We start from the raw sequence: 15,744 nt of genomic DNA on the forward strand, positions 1-15,744 counted from the left end.
TTGCTCTTTTTATCATTATATAGTGTCCTTTATCTTTCTTTATGGCCTTTGTTTTAAAGTCTATTTTGTCTAATATGAGTATTGCTACTCCTACTTTCTTGTTCTTTCCATTTGCATGAAATATCTTCTTCCATCATTTCACTTTCAATCTGTGTGTGTCCTTCACCTTAAAGTGGGTCTCTTGTAGGCAGCATATTGTAGGCTCTTGTTTTATTATACAATCTGCCACTCTTTGTCTTTTGATTGGAGCATTTATTATCATTTAAAACTTGATGACCAAAACCAATGGTCTGCCCACAGGGCTAGAGACCATATATATTTCATATTTATAAAATTTATCAGGAGGCAGTGACTATCTGTGTAGGACTATAGTTAGAAAACAACAAGCAAAAAGGAAAAGATACTAGGAAAGGGAGCTTGGGCATAAACTGCCTATGCTTCAGAATAGTAGGTAGTCTATTCCAAGAGGCAGAGGGTCTATAATTGAACCATTAGTTGAAGTGACTTAACTTTAGTACTTCTAATTATTATGCTGTTCCCTATTGTTGATAGTCTTAAGAAACTTGTTTTTATCTTATGAAAAAAGGTCTGAAGAAGCAAATGTAAGTGTGCTAATGAAATGCTAAAAAAACTTTCCTATGTGGCATAAGTATGTTATATATGTCTCCCCAAAATTCACATGTCCTAACTCCCAGTAGCTGAGAATATGACCTTATTTGGAAACAGGGCCATTGCAGATATAATTAGTTAAGTCATTAAGGTGGACCCTAATCTAATGTGACTGGTGTTCTTATAAAAAGGGAAATTATGGGCACAGATAATACACACAGGGAGAACATCATGTGACCATGAAGCCAGAGACTGGGGTGGTGCTTAGACAAGTCAAGGTATGCCAAAGATTATTAGCAAACCACTAGAAACTAAAGGAGAGGCGTGGAGCAGATTCTTCTTTGCAGCCCCTAGGAGGAATCAACTCTGCTGACTCACTGATCTCAGACTTCTAGCCTCCAGAAATGTGAGATAGAAAATTTCTGGGTTTTTTTGTCACCCAGTTTGTAGTACTTAGTTACGGTGGCAAACAAATACCAATTATAAGAATTTTTTAAAAAGCATATAAAGAATATTGAATTGATAGAGTAAAAATTAAGAAAAGTGAACACAGTGATATTATGTATACTATGCATACACTCAGGGGCCAGCCAGCACCTTGGAAACTTTGGCCACAAATTGCAATATGAGTGAACCAGCTGTAAGAAAATTCTATGCTGTTATAAATCAATGAATTGAAAAAAGATATTTAGCCTCTTAGGAGTGATATGAAAAACTTCGAGTAGAAATGGAACATATGAAAGCAACCCTCTACCAAAAGAGCACGAGGCAGTAAAGGAAGGTGAATCAGAAAGAGAAGGTTAGTGTCATTTCAAAAGCTGTATGTGAGCATATTGCTTCATTTCTGACCCAAAATATCCCCTGTGGTATCATCATAAAAAAGATAATCAACTTTAGGGGAATGTCTAGAATGAAAATTACCAGGACTTTTGACATTTAGATTTTCATGTGAAATTGGGCCTGCTTCCAAGTGGACATTAAAAACAGGCTGGTGCATGTAGTCCAGTGGTTTCTGCCCCCGAGGTATGAAGAGGCCACATCCTTAATTCCTCCTGCAGGGGAACATGTGTTCAGTCTCTTCTCTTTCTATCCATAACCAAGTCTTACAATCAAAGCCTACAGTATTTTGTAGCACATCTAGAGTGTTTCATTCTAAATATAGGGGAAAGCGTTTTATTAATTTGTAAACCTCTAACAGCTATACTGAAAAGTTAAAAAAAATTTTTTTTGTCCTTCTGGAGTCCCCACATTTCTGAATATTTTCTGTGTATATGTATTTTTGACTAGTGTGCATACTTGGTAAGAAACTGGCAATTTCCAAAAGGAGAAGATATTTTAACTTTCCCTGTCACACAGGAAAATCACATTATATCCACCCCTTCCCCACTACCCTGCCTGGGATAGCGTACATGCTGCCAGAGAGTACCATCTCAGTGCAGTCAGTAAAGGCTTATGTCTAAGTAGGAAAGTATTATTTGCAGGACAATAGGAGGAATATTTTGACAATATGAGTCCAAGAAAGAAGCCAAGAACTTTTTGATGTTAATTTGAACTAGGACTCAAAAAATCTCTTGAAAAGTTATTTAAGTATTTGTATGAAAATAACTAGTAGTAGCTGTTATTTATGGACTGTTTACCACATGCCAAGCACTGTATTAATGCCCTCATTCACTTATCACACAGACAGGATTTTTGTGAGGACTCAAATTCTGTATAGGAAAAATTTTGGTGCCCAAACTCAGGGCTAGAGTCCTCTGTCCACCAAACCACACATCACAGGCTGTATTCACATATCTGAATGTCCTAACATACCAATAAATATTATTAAGAAACCCTAAATATTTTTTATTTATTAAAATTAATTATGACAGACAGTGAGACTTAGAATGTTCTGCTCTCCGGAATATAAGAGTTTAGTATAGTTGTTACTGAAATTGGGGCAGACAGGGTCCTCAGTTCAATGATATGTTAAGACTTAAATTGCATTGTGTTTGTCCAAAACCTCGGGAGCTTCCCTGGTAGAATTTGAAATTACCCCCAACACACACAAAGGGCAAGGGGAGACCAAAGGAAGAGGCAAGCCACTGCTGATTGGCAGGTAGCAGTTTTAATAAGCAAGGGAACTTACCTATGAGGCTTGCCTTGGGCAGCCCTAAAATGAGTAGATCTCCACACCCACCCACTAGAATCTTAAAAGTTTATATAGAGGTTTTAACTGGGTTCAGTCGCATATACCATCCAGATGGCCTCAACAACGCATTACTATCTCAAGGCTGCATCCTTGAAAGGGCTCCAGCTGGGGGCGGGGTGAGGAGTCTACCATTGTCCAGGTCCAGCTCATGGGTCAACTGACAGTCACGTCCTCGCAATGACCTCCTCCAACTATGAACAGACAATCACAATGTATAAATGTGTGCAGGTTATTGTAATATTAAATAGTTATTTACTAAGTTTACATGTGTGTTTACTAAAAAAAGAGGAGGTACTCAGAATAATCGTTTTGACATCATTTCCAAGTTGTTAATGTAATAGCAGTTCATTCCTTTTCTGTTGCCAAGTGGTTTTCCATTGTGTGGATGGATGAACCACAATTTTTATATCCTTTGATGGACATTTGGGTTGTTTCCAGTTTTTGGCAATTACCAGAAAAGCTGCTGTGTAACATCCATGCATAAGTATTTTATGTACATATGCTCTTATTTCTTTTGGGTAAATACCTAGGATTGGAATGGCTGTGTTATATAGCAGGTGCATGCTTAACTTAAGAGACTGTCACATGGTTTTTCAAAGTGGTGTCAGTTTACATTCCCATCAGCAGTGTGTATGAGAGTTCCAGATGCTCCATTTCCCCCAGTACTTGGTATGACCAACCAGTCTTCTTAATTTTAGACATTCTAATAGGTGTGTTTATCACATTATGGCTTTTACTTGCATTTCTCTAGTGATGGATAATGTTGAGCATGTTCATGTGCTCATCTGCATCAGTAAATCCTCTGGCAAAATGTTCGAATTATTTACTTCTTTAATTTTTTTTTTAAATTATGTTCTAATAGTCCTCTTTGTATTTGGATAAAGTACTTTATCAGATATGAGATTTTCAAATATTTTCTCCTAGCTTGTGGTTTGGTGTTTTTTGTTCTTTTAATGGCATCTTTGGAGAGCAGAAGTTCTTCATTTTGATGAAGTCCAATTTATTAATTTTTTATTTTATGGTTGTGCTTTTGAAATCTTATTTAAGAAATCTTCGCCTAACATAAGGCACAGAGCTTTTCTCTTATGCTTTGTTTGAGAAATTTTATAGTGTTATATTTTACATTTATATCTATAATCTATTTCTGAGTTAATACTTGTATACGTGCAAAGTATCAATTGAAGTTTATTTATATATATAGATATATGAATATCTGTTAACAAGACTATCCACTGAACTGTGTTTGAAACTTTGTAGAAAATCAATTAACTATGTATGTGTTGGTCTATTTTTGTACTCTCTGTTCTGTTCCATGGATCAATCTGTCTGTCTTGGATCCAGTACTTGTATCTAGATTATTGTAGTTTTATGATAAATTTTTAAGTAAGGTGGAAGGAATTTGTTATTTGTTTTCAAAGTTATTTTGGCTATTTTAGTTCCCTTGCATTTCTAAGTGAATTTTAGAATTGCTTATCAACTTCTACAAAACACTGCTGGAATTTTGATTGCAATTGGTTTGAATTTATGCATTCATTTTAGAAGAATGCCACATTAACTAAATTGAGTCTTTTGATCCACAGACATGACACATTTCTCCATTTAGTTAGAACTTAAATTTCTTTTCAATATTTTTTTAGTTTTCAGTGTCCATATTTTAACAATACTTTATATTTTAATGCTATTATAAAAATATATTTTAATTGCGATGTCCAATGGTTGCTAGTAGAAATACAGTTGATTTTTGAACATGGATCTTTTATCCTGAAACCTTGAAAACTCAACTTATTAGTAGCTACATAGATTTTCTGCATAGATAGATTACCAGGGCATCTGCAAATAACTAGGTGTGTGTGTGGGTGGTGGGATTATGGAGGAAATTTGGGATGACCATCATGTTTCTGATTTGATATCATTCATTTATAAGGATTAGAAATATAGAATTAATAATGTCTTTTGCAAGAAGAAATATGGTTAAATTTAATGCTGGATGTGTTGAATTCTAGGGTCCCCTGAGAATCCCAATGGAATATTTAGCAGGCAATCACATCTATTCTTAGGGGAGCTATTGGGAATGAAGATGTGTATTTGGGAGTCATCTCTATAGATGATGGCCTGTTTGGAGGAAAATATAAAATGAGAAGAAAAAGAAGAATATCAAGGAGAGAACTATGGGGAGCATCATGTTTAGTTTAAGATGGAGATACTTGGATACTTTCATGTGCTGAGACAAGACAGAAGACACCAGTTTAGAGGGAGACTCTTTAATTTCCTTTTCTTTAGTGCTTTGTTCAAAATCACTAATATCTACTTGAATCCAAGAGAAAGTATGTTGATTCCTGCAGGGGGTCATATCTCTGTCTCTGGCTTCTGTCTGGATTCAGGGTTCATGAAAATAAATTTGCTCCTCAGCCTGACAGTGCATTTCTGAAACTATAAATCTGAGACACAGGTTCCATGTGATGGTGAGTCCACCTGTATGTCCTCCTTGTTTAAAGAAAGGTTTTTAGTAGAATAACTTCTTTATAGTTACAGAAATAATGCACATGCATTATAGAAAACTAGAACACAAAACAAGAAAAATTTAAAGAAATGTCCCTTTCCTATTCCATCAGGGATCATCAGCATTAATACCTCAGTACACATTAATATTGTACATCCTGTTTTGTAAGCTTCTTTTCTTAGTCAATGATCCTCATCTTTCCTGTTCAGTAAATTTTTATCTCATCTAATACCCGGATCATATTCACATTTCCACAGTTGGCTATAAAATGTCCTTTACAGTTGATTTGTGTAAGTCAAGACCACACACTGTGTTTGGTTATGATGTCTCTTAGGTTATTTTAATTTGGCACTAATGCTTTTCCTTATGACCCTGACTTATCAAAGAGTTTGTTTTATATCAGACTCAAAGATTTAGTTTCTTAAAAAAGCAGGCAGCCTATTTTCATGGAGTTGTTCATTGAAAAATATGATTATAACAAAAGCCAGTAATCTACTCATCAGTTTACTAGTGTGCCAGTCAGTACTTTGTCATGTCAGGCATAGTTATATAAGAAGCTGACAGCAGGGGCAATATGGGTGGTGGAATAATAATACTGCTCCTGTGGGGTCACTGGGCTTGGAACGGCAAGATGTAGATCCGCCTTCCATCTCTCTCTGTGATTCCAGCACCACCTCCCCCAGGCTCCAGCACTGGCCTCTGACACCCAAGTTCCTGATTCCTGTAACAGTGCCTCTTTCGGATCTCCCAGACATAGGGGTGGTAGTTGCTTCCTCTGTCTGGTTTTTAAACATGTCCACCAATTCTCTGACTTCCTCGCACTAAGAGATGGGGCCTATGTCTTCCCCCTTTATCTCTAGACCAAATTTGCTGCCTAACCAACAAGCAGAATATGGCAGAAGTGACACTAAATGATGTTTGAGGGTCAATCATAAAAGGGGATGGATTTTCTGAACTTTCTCTTGGATTCCTTGCCTTTGAAGCCTGAGTCATTAAGTAGAAGTCTGAGACTGTCATTTAAGGAAGGCCAGGCCACACGGAGAAGCTCTGTGTGGGTGTTCTGGCCAGTAATCCCTGCTAAGGTCCCAGCCAATAGCCAGCATTAACTATCACACACGTGAGCGAGTACGATTTCAGGATGACTCCAATCTCCGTCACCATCTGACTACAACTGCACAAGGGAATCCAAGTGAGAGTCACCTAACGGCGCCCACCCACATCCCAGGACTGCGAAAGATCATGATAAAAAGTGATTGTTTCGAGCCACTGAAGTTTGAGGTATGCAAAAATAGAGAAATGGAACATTCAGTTACTCATTTCTGAGTTACCTCATCGCCCCTGGTTTCTCTCTTACCTCATCTGACATCCATGTAACCAATCCCCTCAATTAAATTTCCTTACTTTGAAAAACCTAGAATTGTGTCTGTTTTCCTGACTAGAACCTTATGGATAACCCTCCCAGGAAGGGCCTACACAAAACAGCCAGGAAAGGTTGAAAAAAAAAAAATCTAGATCATGTGTTGATCCTTTTTAGTTACATAGCTTATGATGTTTATTATCAGTGAACTGGTTTTATAAAACTAGCATCCTAATATGTTTCTATTCTTTCAGAAACTATAAATGTAACCTTTTGAGAATGTGTAGAAAACTGTGCTACATTTGAATAAGTAGAAGACAAGAATTTAAGAATTTGTTACCTAAAGTTCTTAAAAAAATTAATGTGATTCCTGAGTGATACCCTTTTTTCTCCACTACAGCAAACTGCCTTTTGTTTTTGTGCCAACCGACAAGAAGGGAGAGAGGTTTAAAAACACACCTTTATTTTTATTTTACTATCTCTTCCTTAGGAAAGTTACAGTCTGTGTAATACGAGGAAGTATAGTGGAGACGATCCTGGCACAAAGTGGCTTTCAGTACTTAAAACTGGTGTTGCCTGTGAGCTGCAGCGTCGGTGGGAAGATGCCTGCTGCTCCCAAAGCCGTCCTGCATTTTGGGTGCTTAAGTCTAGGAGGCAGTAATTCCAAAGTGAACTGCACGGGACTGTTCCTCTCAGGGTGTCAGGCTCTGCTGGGTACCACAGGGAGTAATAACAAAGTGAACTACAGGGAGTTCACATTTTACAGACTTGGAGCCTGTGAGTCCTGAGCTGTTCGGAGTCTAGGAAGCTACTTGGGTCCCTATTCCACGGAGAAGGCAACTTCCCAGAGCAGGCTTTGCCAGTTTCAGAGCTGTTCTTGTATGTATGGACAGCGAGCCTGCTTCCGTAGCTGGTACCTAGTACCACAATATTAGTTCAGCTCACGTGTATTTCCCTTTATCATCAATTTATTTGTCTCCTCTGATGTCATTCTGCATGTTACACATGGCCTGGGTCAGCCTCGGTTTTCTCTAGCTTGGCTTTGGGAACTGAGGTCTCATTTTCTGACACAGTAGAGACTCAGGTAGGAGACTATAGTTGGTCAAGCAGTAGAAGACAAGTTTTGGTGCCTAAAGCCACAAAACCGGCACTAGCCCCCCACTGGGCACTGGCCTGCAGCCTCACCTCATATTGTTGGCCCCTCCATGCAGCTGGGTTTCCACCTGTCTCTACTCCACTGCCTCAGGTCCTGCTGGTGCTGGACCTGAGTCCTGAACCCTTACCTACTCCGATGGGTCTCTGCCCACTTCCGGACTAGCTCTTTTGCGAGCACCCTCTTAACCATCCGTGGCCGAAAACTGTCTCGTGTTTACTTGATGGAGGCACGTGATGGAGTCTGTTCCCAGAGAAGGATGACTCTGAGCCCTGACCCAGTCCCCTTCCCCACCTCACCTTAGCCTTGCTCTGAAAATGACCCCTACCTGGTCTCTGCTGCGCCACCCCTCAGTGAACACAGGCACTCATCCGAATGGAAGGTGGGTTTGCCACACTCTTTTGGAGATTGATGACTCCTCTTGGTCTGTTCTGTCCAACCCTAGTGCTGTCCATTCCTGGCTGCTTCTCTTCTCACGCCCTCTCTGTCCTCTCCTCAGCAGGTCCATCGTTTGAGCCTGCCTGAATTGTGACACTCGTCTTCAGTCTGAACTGTTTCCTTGGCTTCCATCAGCCTTCACTTTCCTTCTTGTCATTCCAAATAAAAGCACCTAAAAAGCTGGGCACTGAAATTTTAGAGGGGAGGAAGATAAGTGCCGAGGTAAACTTGTAAAGCCAGAGGCTGTGGAGCCCAACAGGTGTGGAATAGAAGGGAAAATAATGGAGAAGCAGGTGAGCAGCCCTTATCAGGAGAGACTAACAGGAAAGGGGATCCCAAACAATTACTTATAGCCTCAGGCGACCGTATATTTAACAACGTACCGATCACAGCAATAAAGAAAGTGAACTGAAAACTCAACCCAAGAATGTGCGTATGATCTCTTAGGCATTATTGAGACCTGGTAGCATGGAACAGTGGTCATGGAACAATGTCTCCACTGGAAGCCGGTCTTACTTTGGGTGATGTCCCTAACTATCCATGTGACCACCCTGATTCGCTCCTTTGAAAACTGATGAAATTGATGAAGCTGAATTTTATCTCTAAGTTTCTTTCTAGTTCTTACATTCCATGAGCATTGCCCATGGTCCACGCTCACATGTGGGTCTGCACAGTACGGGTTCAGCCAACGGCTGTTTTCAGGTTCTTTAAAGAGATAGACGTGTCCCAGAAATGGGGGAAAAATTTAGTTGTTGGGAGATGATGGTGTATGAAACCGGCTATGCTTGTTGTAAACCATGAGTCATTGTTGTGTAGTATTTAATTTCTAGTTTTAGAAAAAATCACATTTTGACATCCAGCTCATGAAAGATCTACCACTATTTAAGTGTGTTTGTACTGCCGGCTACCCTCTGGGGACTTTTTTCCCCCTACTTGATGCTTCCAAAAGGGTCTTAGAAGGTATTTGAGTGAAACCTGTCTACTGTGAAGAGGGTTTGGGGAGCACAGGTCATAGAATAAAAAAGCTTTAAGGATAAGAAACTTTTTGCATTTTCTGCACGTGGAATCAGGAACCCAATTTCAGCCAGAAATATGAGAGAAAGGAGCATCAATAAGCCTGTCTTTCTGTTCTGGTACCATGCTGTCTATAATCCGGAATGCTAGTGTGGTTTGGGACAAACTGAAGAGAAATGAGTTCAATGGTTTGTAGGAAGGAAATTCCTCCCCCTGGGGGGCCTTCTGGAAATCATGGGAGAATGTCTTTTGGTTGTTAAATACTTGGGGAGGGTTCTCCACTGTCATTTAATAAAATTGGATCCAGGGATTCTAGTCATTTTGCCAAGTGTGGGAGATCCCAGCACAACAAATGTACACATATGCTGTACACATTTCATATTATCTTAGCCTGGAAATGAACTCCAGCTGGCATCTGAACACAGGTGCTTTCTGGGCAGTTTTAATATGCAGTTTATTTTCCAGAAAATGCAGGCTGATGTGTAAGTTGAGAGGCGTATAGTATTTTGCTTTGTTTGGAAATTCCTCAGAAGTTATTCATCATTTTAGAAAGTGATGTCACTGTGTTGGTTGTGCATTTGAGTGGTTAACAGGACCCCCTGCCAGTTTGCATATGTGCCTGTCATCCCAGGGATGGATGCTTCTGTGTGCTGGTGCAGGCATCAGACCACTTCAATACATCTTCTACTATGTCAGGGCCAAGGGCTTACATAATGAAGTATGTGTGGTTTCTCATCAGTTAATATCCTTGTATTTCTTCTTCATGCTAAAGCCAGGATGTTATACTGAGTGTTTGTGTGAAGGTAGGTCACATAGTTCCAAAAGCCATTTTATGTATCTCTTAGCCAGAAGCATTTTCAGTCTTCTCCAGGTTTTAGAAGGCCAATGAGGTACATGCACCTGGTATAATGTAACACCCATAATGGGATATAGGTGAGCCCCTGTAACTAAAAACATTGGTTTTATTGTAGCAAATCTTCATAATAGGTGGGGTAAATAGAGTAAGTTACTCTCATCAGTGCAGATCAGGGGATGCAGCCATGTGAGGTTAGGTGCCAAAATTTGGTAAAACTTTTCATATTTCAGAGCTCATTGGGCTTTAGAATTTGGAGAAGAAACTGTGGAATGAATATATTATTTCTGTGTAGATGGATTACAGTGCTATGCATGTCACTCCAGGAGAGTAAGGAGGGTATTAAGATACTTGGTACAAAAGGAGGTTTGAGGTATGACGCAGGCAGGGATCACTGATGGAGCTGAGGAGACTCGGCTTCTAAATAACCATGTGCAGTGAATCATTGCCTGAGTTACGGCCTAGACTTGATTCTGAAATGGGTCCCTGAGGCTCAAGCCCATTCATAAAATATTGAAATGTACAAGCCAGGTTATTTATCTTTATCCGCTTTTACAACAAGGGATTGCGCTCAGGGCCACTGGTGCTTTGTTGATGTGAGGATGTTATTTACTCCTCTGAAAAATGAAACATAAAGCAATCGCTGAAAAAGCCAGATGATCTCTCCAGGTTGTTAAAAAGAGGTTTTGTCCTTTTCCAGTTCCCTTAAAAGCACAGCTGTGCCTTCTAAAATTGGAGCTCATTCATGTGCTCACCAGGTGCCAGGGCATAAAAATCAAAAGTGGAGAAAGCTGATACAAGATATTTCAAAAATAGAAACAGGAAATGAGAATAGGTAAAGAGGTAAAGGAAAAGAAAGTAAATGACAAGGTAGGAAGGAAAGAAAAAAAAATAGCTGTATGAAAACCCTTTAATGGGATAAAGTATGCATAAAATTTTATTAAATAGAGTGAATTTATTGGATAAGAAATGATCATTAATTCACCTCATTGTTTTAGTTAGGTTGGGTGCTTGGGTTCATCCATTCAAGTTCTCTGGATGATATTTTTACATTTGAAAACACAGGATCCAAAGGCAGTTAGTAGAGAAGCTTGAAAGAAACCCAGACTTGCCAATTCTGAGTGCAGTGTCTTTTCACACTAGAACTTGGGCTTAAGTGAAGACTCTTGAGAATGAGGAGAAAGGAGGTGTGTTTCGAAAGGAACACAAGCAGTGCTTGTAGAGAGAGACAAAGTCGAGGGAGGTGTTGAGAAGAGCAGAAATCTGCTACAAAGAGGAGTGCTATTGGCAGAAGTGGAGATGATTAGAAAGAGGAGGACAAGGAATCATGAAGTTCTATTTTAGATATTTTACACTTAGGTAACAGCATCCCATCTTGCTGAAAGTGTCTAGTGGGCATGTAGAAATAAAGTCATCAAGTGGTTTTAAACTATCAGCGTATTTTCATTCAACTGCTCCATTTTCCTACAGCTAGTCAATGTACAAATCAGCTCTGGAGAGTTAAAGATTTTTGTATGTGGAATCTGGGGTTCCAGGGAAGTGAGCTCCCGAGAGCTTTTGCCTGGACGGTGTTTTGTAGTAATAAGAAGGAGCAATTCTGGCAAATTTCCCCAGTGACTCGGGGTTGTTGGTTGTAAGCAACAGAAAGCTACTCAAACCAGGTCAAATAAACAGGTGGCTCACCTAGAGCTGTACGTGGAAGGACATTACGCCAGGCCTGGTGGGGAGGCAAGAGCTGGACATCCCCAGGAATCAACAGGGCTGACTTCTCCACCTTGTTCTCTGCCAGAAGCTCCTAGAACTGCTGTGTTCTCACTCCAAGGAATCTGATTATCTGACTGTGCCAGCCCAGGGACAGGGTTGTCTGACTGCCCACTCGGTAGAGCTGCTGGAACAGACACTCTGTGTAGAGGCATGGCCAAGACAGAATGAAAATATGCCTGCTAAGTGCCGCTGGCTAACTTCTCCACTGTGTCTGTGGAAGGCAATGGGTCCTGGGGAGGCTGGTGGAAATACAGCAGGATGACCAATTTGTGAAACATACTGCTTTGTTAGAATGCTGAAGCATTTTAAGGAAAGACTGGGTACGGACTTAGTTGATTAACTTTATTAGTATTTCACCAGGTAATTGAACTAAAAATTAATATTTAGAAGGAAAAAAGCCTCTATTTCTTAATTTTTAAATTCATTCAACAGACGTTTTTGGAATAACTTCCAAGTACTTTCCGGGCATTGTTCTAGGTGATAAGATATAGCATGTATCAAAATTGTTTACGTTTTTGCTCTAGAGCAGCTTACATGGGGCCATGAGAGACAAATCATTGTAAAACATGAAGAATAATAAGGCAGGTTAAGGGAGATAGTAATAGGTTTTATCTAAGTTGTCAGAGAAGGGTGACTGTATAGTGTGTTGTCCAATGGAGATTCTTTGAGTACAAAAAAAAGTGCCACTTAGTAATCCTGGGATAACAACCTGGAATGGCAGCTTGGTCACCCTGCTGATAGTGTGACACCAAGAGACATGGAGGAGCGGGTGATGTGATGTTTAAGGGAAGGTGGTCCAGGAAGAGGGAATGCTTGAACCACTCTGTAGACTTGGGTCACTGGGCATTTATAATTTTAGAATTTTTAAAGCTAGGAGAGGAGAGGAGTCCACCATGGCATTGCCTGCCCCAGGAGTGATACCTCAAGGACCAGCTGTGTGAGGACTGGCTGACCTGTCCCGTCGGAGCCTGACTGTTGATACGGGTGACTGTCCGTGTCAGCGCAGAAGCACTGCTGGGGAGCAGGCAGCCCTTTCCACACCGCGGTCACAGAAAGATGGCTTTATGGTGAGGGTGCTTTGTGAAAGGCTGGACTCAATCTGTGGCTCTATTTTGAGAAGACTTTTCTGTCTGGAGACTTGGCTGGACCAAACCCGGATGGCTGCTGTAGGACAAACTGTCACCTGTCTTTCTGGGTGTGCCCTGCACCTCACACGTGAGCCTCTGCTTCTAGGTGTCCTCGGAGAGCTTGGGCTGCCCACCCTGCTGCTGTCGGCTGTCACAGTGCCGCTCCCCGAGCACCCTGCAGCTGCCGTCCTGGGGCCACCTGCTCACCACGTGCCCTGCCAAGCTCAGTAAGATCATAATCTGTCAGAGAATTATACTCCGGGGTTTGTGAGCCAGGGCGCCTAGCAGCCTGGGGAGGTTGGGCGACTTCTGCTGTGTTAGCTCCTCTTCCTCCTCATTGTCCTAAAGTACCTTTGGAAAGAAAGCTATTGCGCTGGATGACAGCACATTGAGATTAATAGCTATACTCATTGAGGTCAGATACCGAAAAACACTGTTTTAAAACCTCAGATCTTCACTCACCTCTGAGACAGGTATAATACTATTAGGTTTATCCGTATGAAGTTACTCGTACTCCATCATTTTGACCTACAGAAATGATCATTTCATACAGTTAGACTTGAGATTTTGCAGGCAAAGAAGGGGAAACTCAGGGAAGTTAAATTTTTTTTTCACCAGAGTCACACACCTTGACTCAGAGCTAACATTTGAACGCCAGGCAGTTGGCCTCTGGGTCACTGGTCCTTCCCCTGGGCCTGCCTGATTGCTGGGTCTGGTAAAAGGTAGGCTGATTGGTTCTTTCCTTGGAGCACTTTCGGGCTAGAGCATACAGCTGTAGAGGGATTTGTAGAGCCTGCAAAATTGACTTGTTCTGCACAGCACTGACCCAGAGCTGGGACATTTGGACCTGAGGGTGACACCCTGGAACCTAAGCTCATGAATGCTACGGCCCTGTGAGGTTAGAAATTGGAAAGGGAATTGGGCAATTGGGCAAAACAGTCAACTCAGAGGGAGTCTGGCTGAGAGGCCCTGCTAGGACATTGCTGTGGTCCTGTTGTGAAGCAGGAGCCTGTGGGAAGCTGAAAGTTTGCAAGTGGGGCTTCCTCAAGTACCAAGTCCATCAAGAGATGAGATGCCTGGAGGCAAAAAGGCTGGGAAACTGCATTCTCCTGCAATTGAACTAGAAGCAGTAACAGGAATGAGACCAGGAGCGAAGGACTCTCTCTCTGTCTCTCTGTCCTGCCCCCACCCTGACCCCAAAACTCTGCTTTTGTGTTCCTCTGGATATCTGTATCTCCTTTTTCCCTACCTTTACAAACGGCTTTCTCAGTTTCTCCATGCATATGGCAAAAAGTGATCACCCCAAGAATGCCCCTAAATTCCAGTGACCACAAATACTGGTGAAAAACACTGTTATCTAGTTAGAAATTCCCCAGAGAGAGAAACCGACTGATTATGCTTGGGCCAGAGGTCCCCTGAGGCCAGGGGTGGGTTCCATGCACTCTCTCTAAGGAAGGGACATAGTGCAGCAGGCAAATCGACATGTTTGTTTCAGTTGGCATTAAACCACATTGAGAAGCTAGCTAGATGTTTGTTTTTATGCTTTTTTTTTTTTTCTATTCTGGTGTGTCTGTGCTCACTCAGGAATCCTCACAGCTTACCCTAATATCGCGGTCTGCTGTCTCTTGTCCCAAGCTGCCCCATGCCTCAGGAGGCTGTGATGTCCTGTTTCCATGCTCCTCTGGGTTTACTTTGAAAACTCCCGGTAAAAAAAATAAGTCCAATAAATGAGGGTATTGGTTCTAGAATAAGAGCTGTTCTGATCTTAGGTAACGTGAGAAGGAGTGGCTTTAATCTGTAGAAATTTTTTAAAGGTTGTGAGCATATAAATATTAAGAATAACCCCTTAAGACTTGTCAGAAAATAAACATTTAGAGAGATATCATAAAGTCAGTCATCCCTTTTAGTCTAGAACTGTCCTTGTTTTAGCACTGAAAGTCGCTGGTCCTAGAAAACCCATCTTTCTCCCAGGCAAACCAGAACTATTTGTCACCCTAGAAGTCCAGTGAATGCCTTGTTTACTTCTCTAGAGTAGTGTTCAAGGGTAAAGGAGCTTAGTTTCCATCTCCTTCTCATAAAGTGGTTGGGTTAATCCACACTGTTTACTTAGACTAGCTAAAAAAGTGTGTGTTTCTTTGAACCAAGATTCAATAAGCACCTAAGCTTGGCAGGTGTGGATTTAGTCCATAATGAATGGGTATAAGGAATATTCTATACAAATATAACAAATATTCTGCTTTGGTTTTTCTAAAACGAGCACTTCTCAAACTTAGATGTGCACAGGAATCCCCTGGGGATCTTGTCAAAAGGCAGGTTCTGATTCAGTAGCTCTGGGTGGGGTCTGAGGGTCTGCATTTCTAACAGGCTCTCCAGCCATGTGATACTAACGCTCTGAGGACCACACATTGACTAGAAAGATTCTAAATCACAAAATCTATTGCTCAGGACCCCCACTCTTGGGTAGACAAAACTTCAATTGGAGGATTATTTCAGGGTACACCCCTCTAATATTATATAAGAATTACGAGGGCTCATTTGGTGATTGGAAAAATCACCAAATGAAAAAGATAAACTTTGCTTACAGTTTCCCAAAGCAGTGAGGACAACAGAGAAATTGATGTCTTTACAAATTTTCCTGCAACACAAATATATCTTTTGGGCATCAAATTTTAAAGTTGTGTACTCGTTTTAATTTTTAAAGCTCCAATTTGCTCCGCTGTGCGTATAGAACTGGCTGT

The 15,744-nt window shown here is 40.9% G+C and overlaps 1 non-coding gene across 2 annotated transcripts in view; it reads left to right on the top strand.

Annotated features, from left to right (window-relative positions):
* LOC102515980 overlaps nucleotides 1-15,744 on the top strand; it is a 292,327-nt gene that overhangs the window by 145,701 nt on the left and 130,882 nt on the right. The gene's annotated exons all lie outside the window — the stretch shown is intronic.

This window comes from Camelus ferus, chromosome 2 (genome assembly GCF_009834535.1).
Source record: "Camelus ferus isolate YT-003-E chromosome 2, BCGSAC_Cfer_1.0, whole genome shotgun sequence".
Taxonomy (NCBI): domain Eukaryota; kingdom Metazoa; phylum Chordata; class Mammalia; order Artiodactyla; family Camelidae; genus Camelus; species Camelus ferus.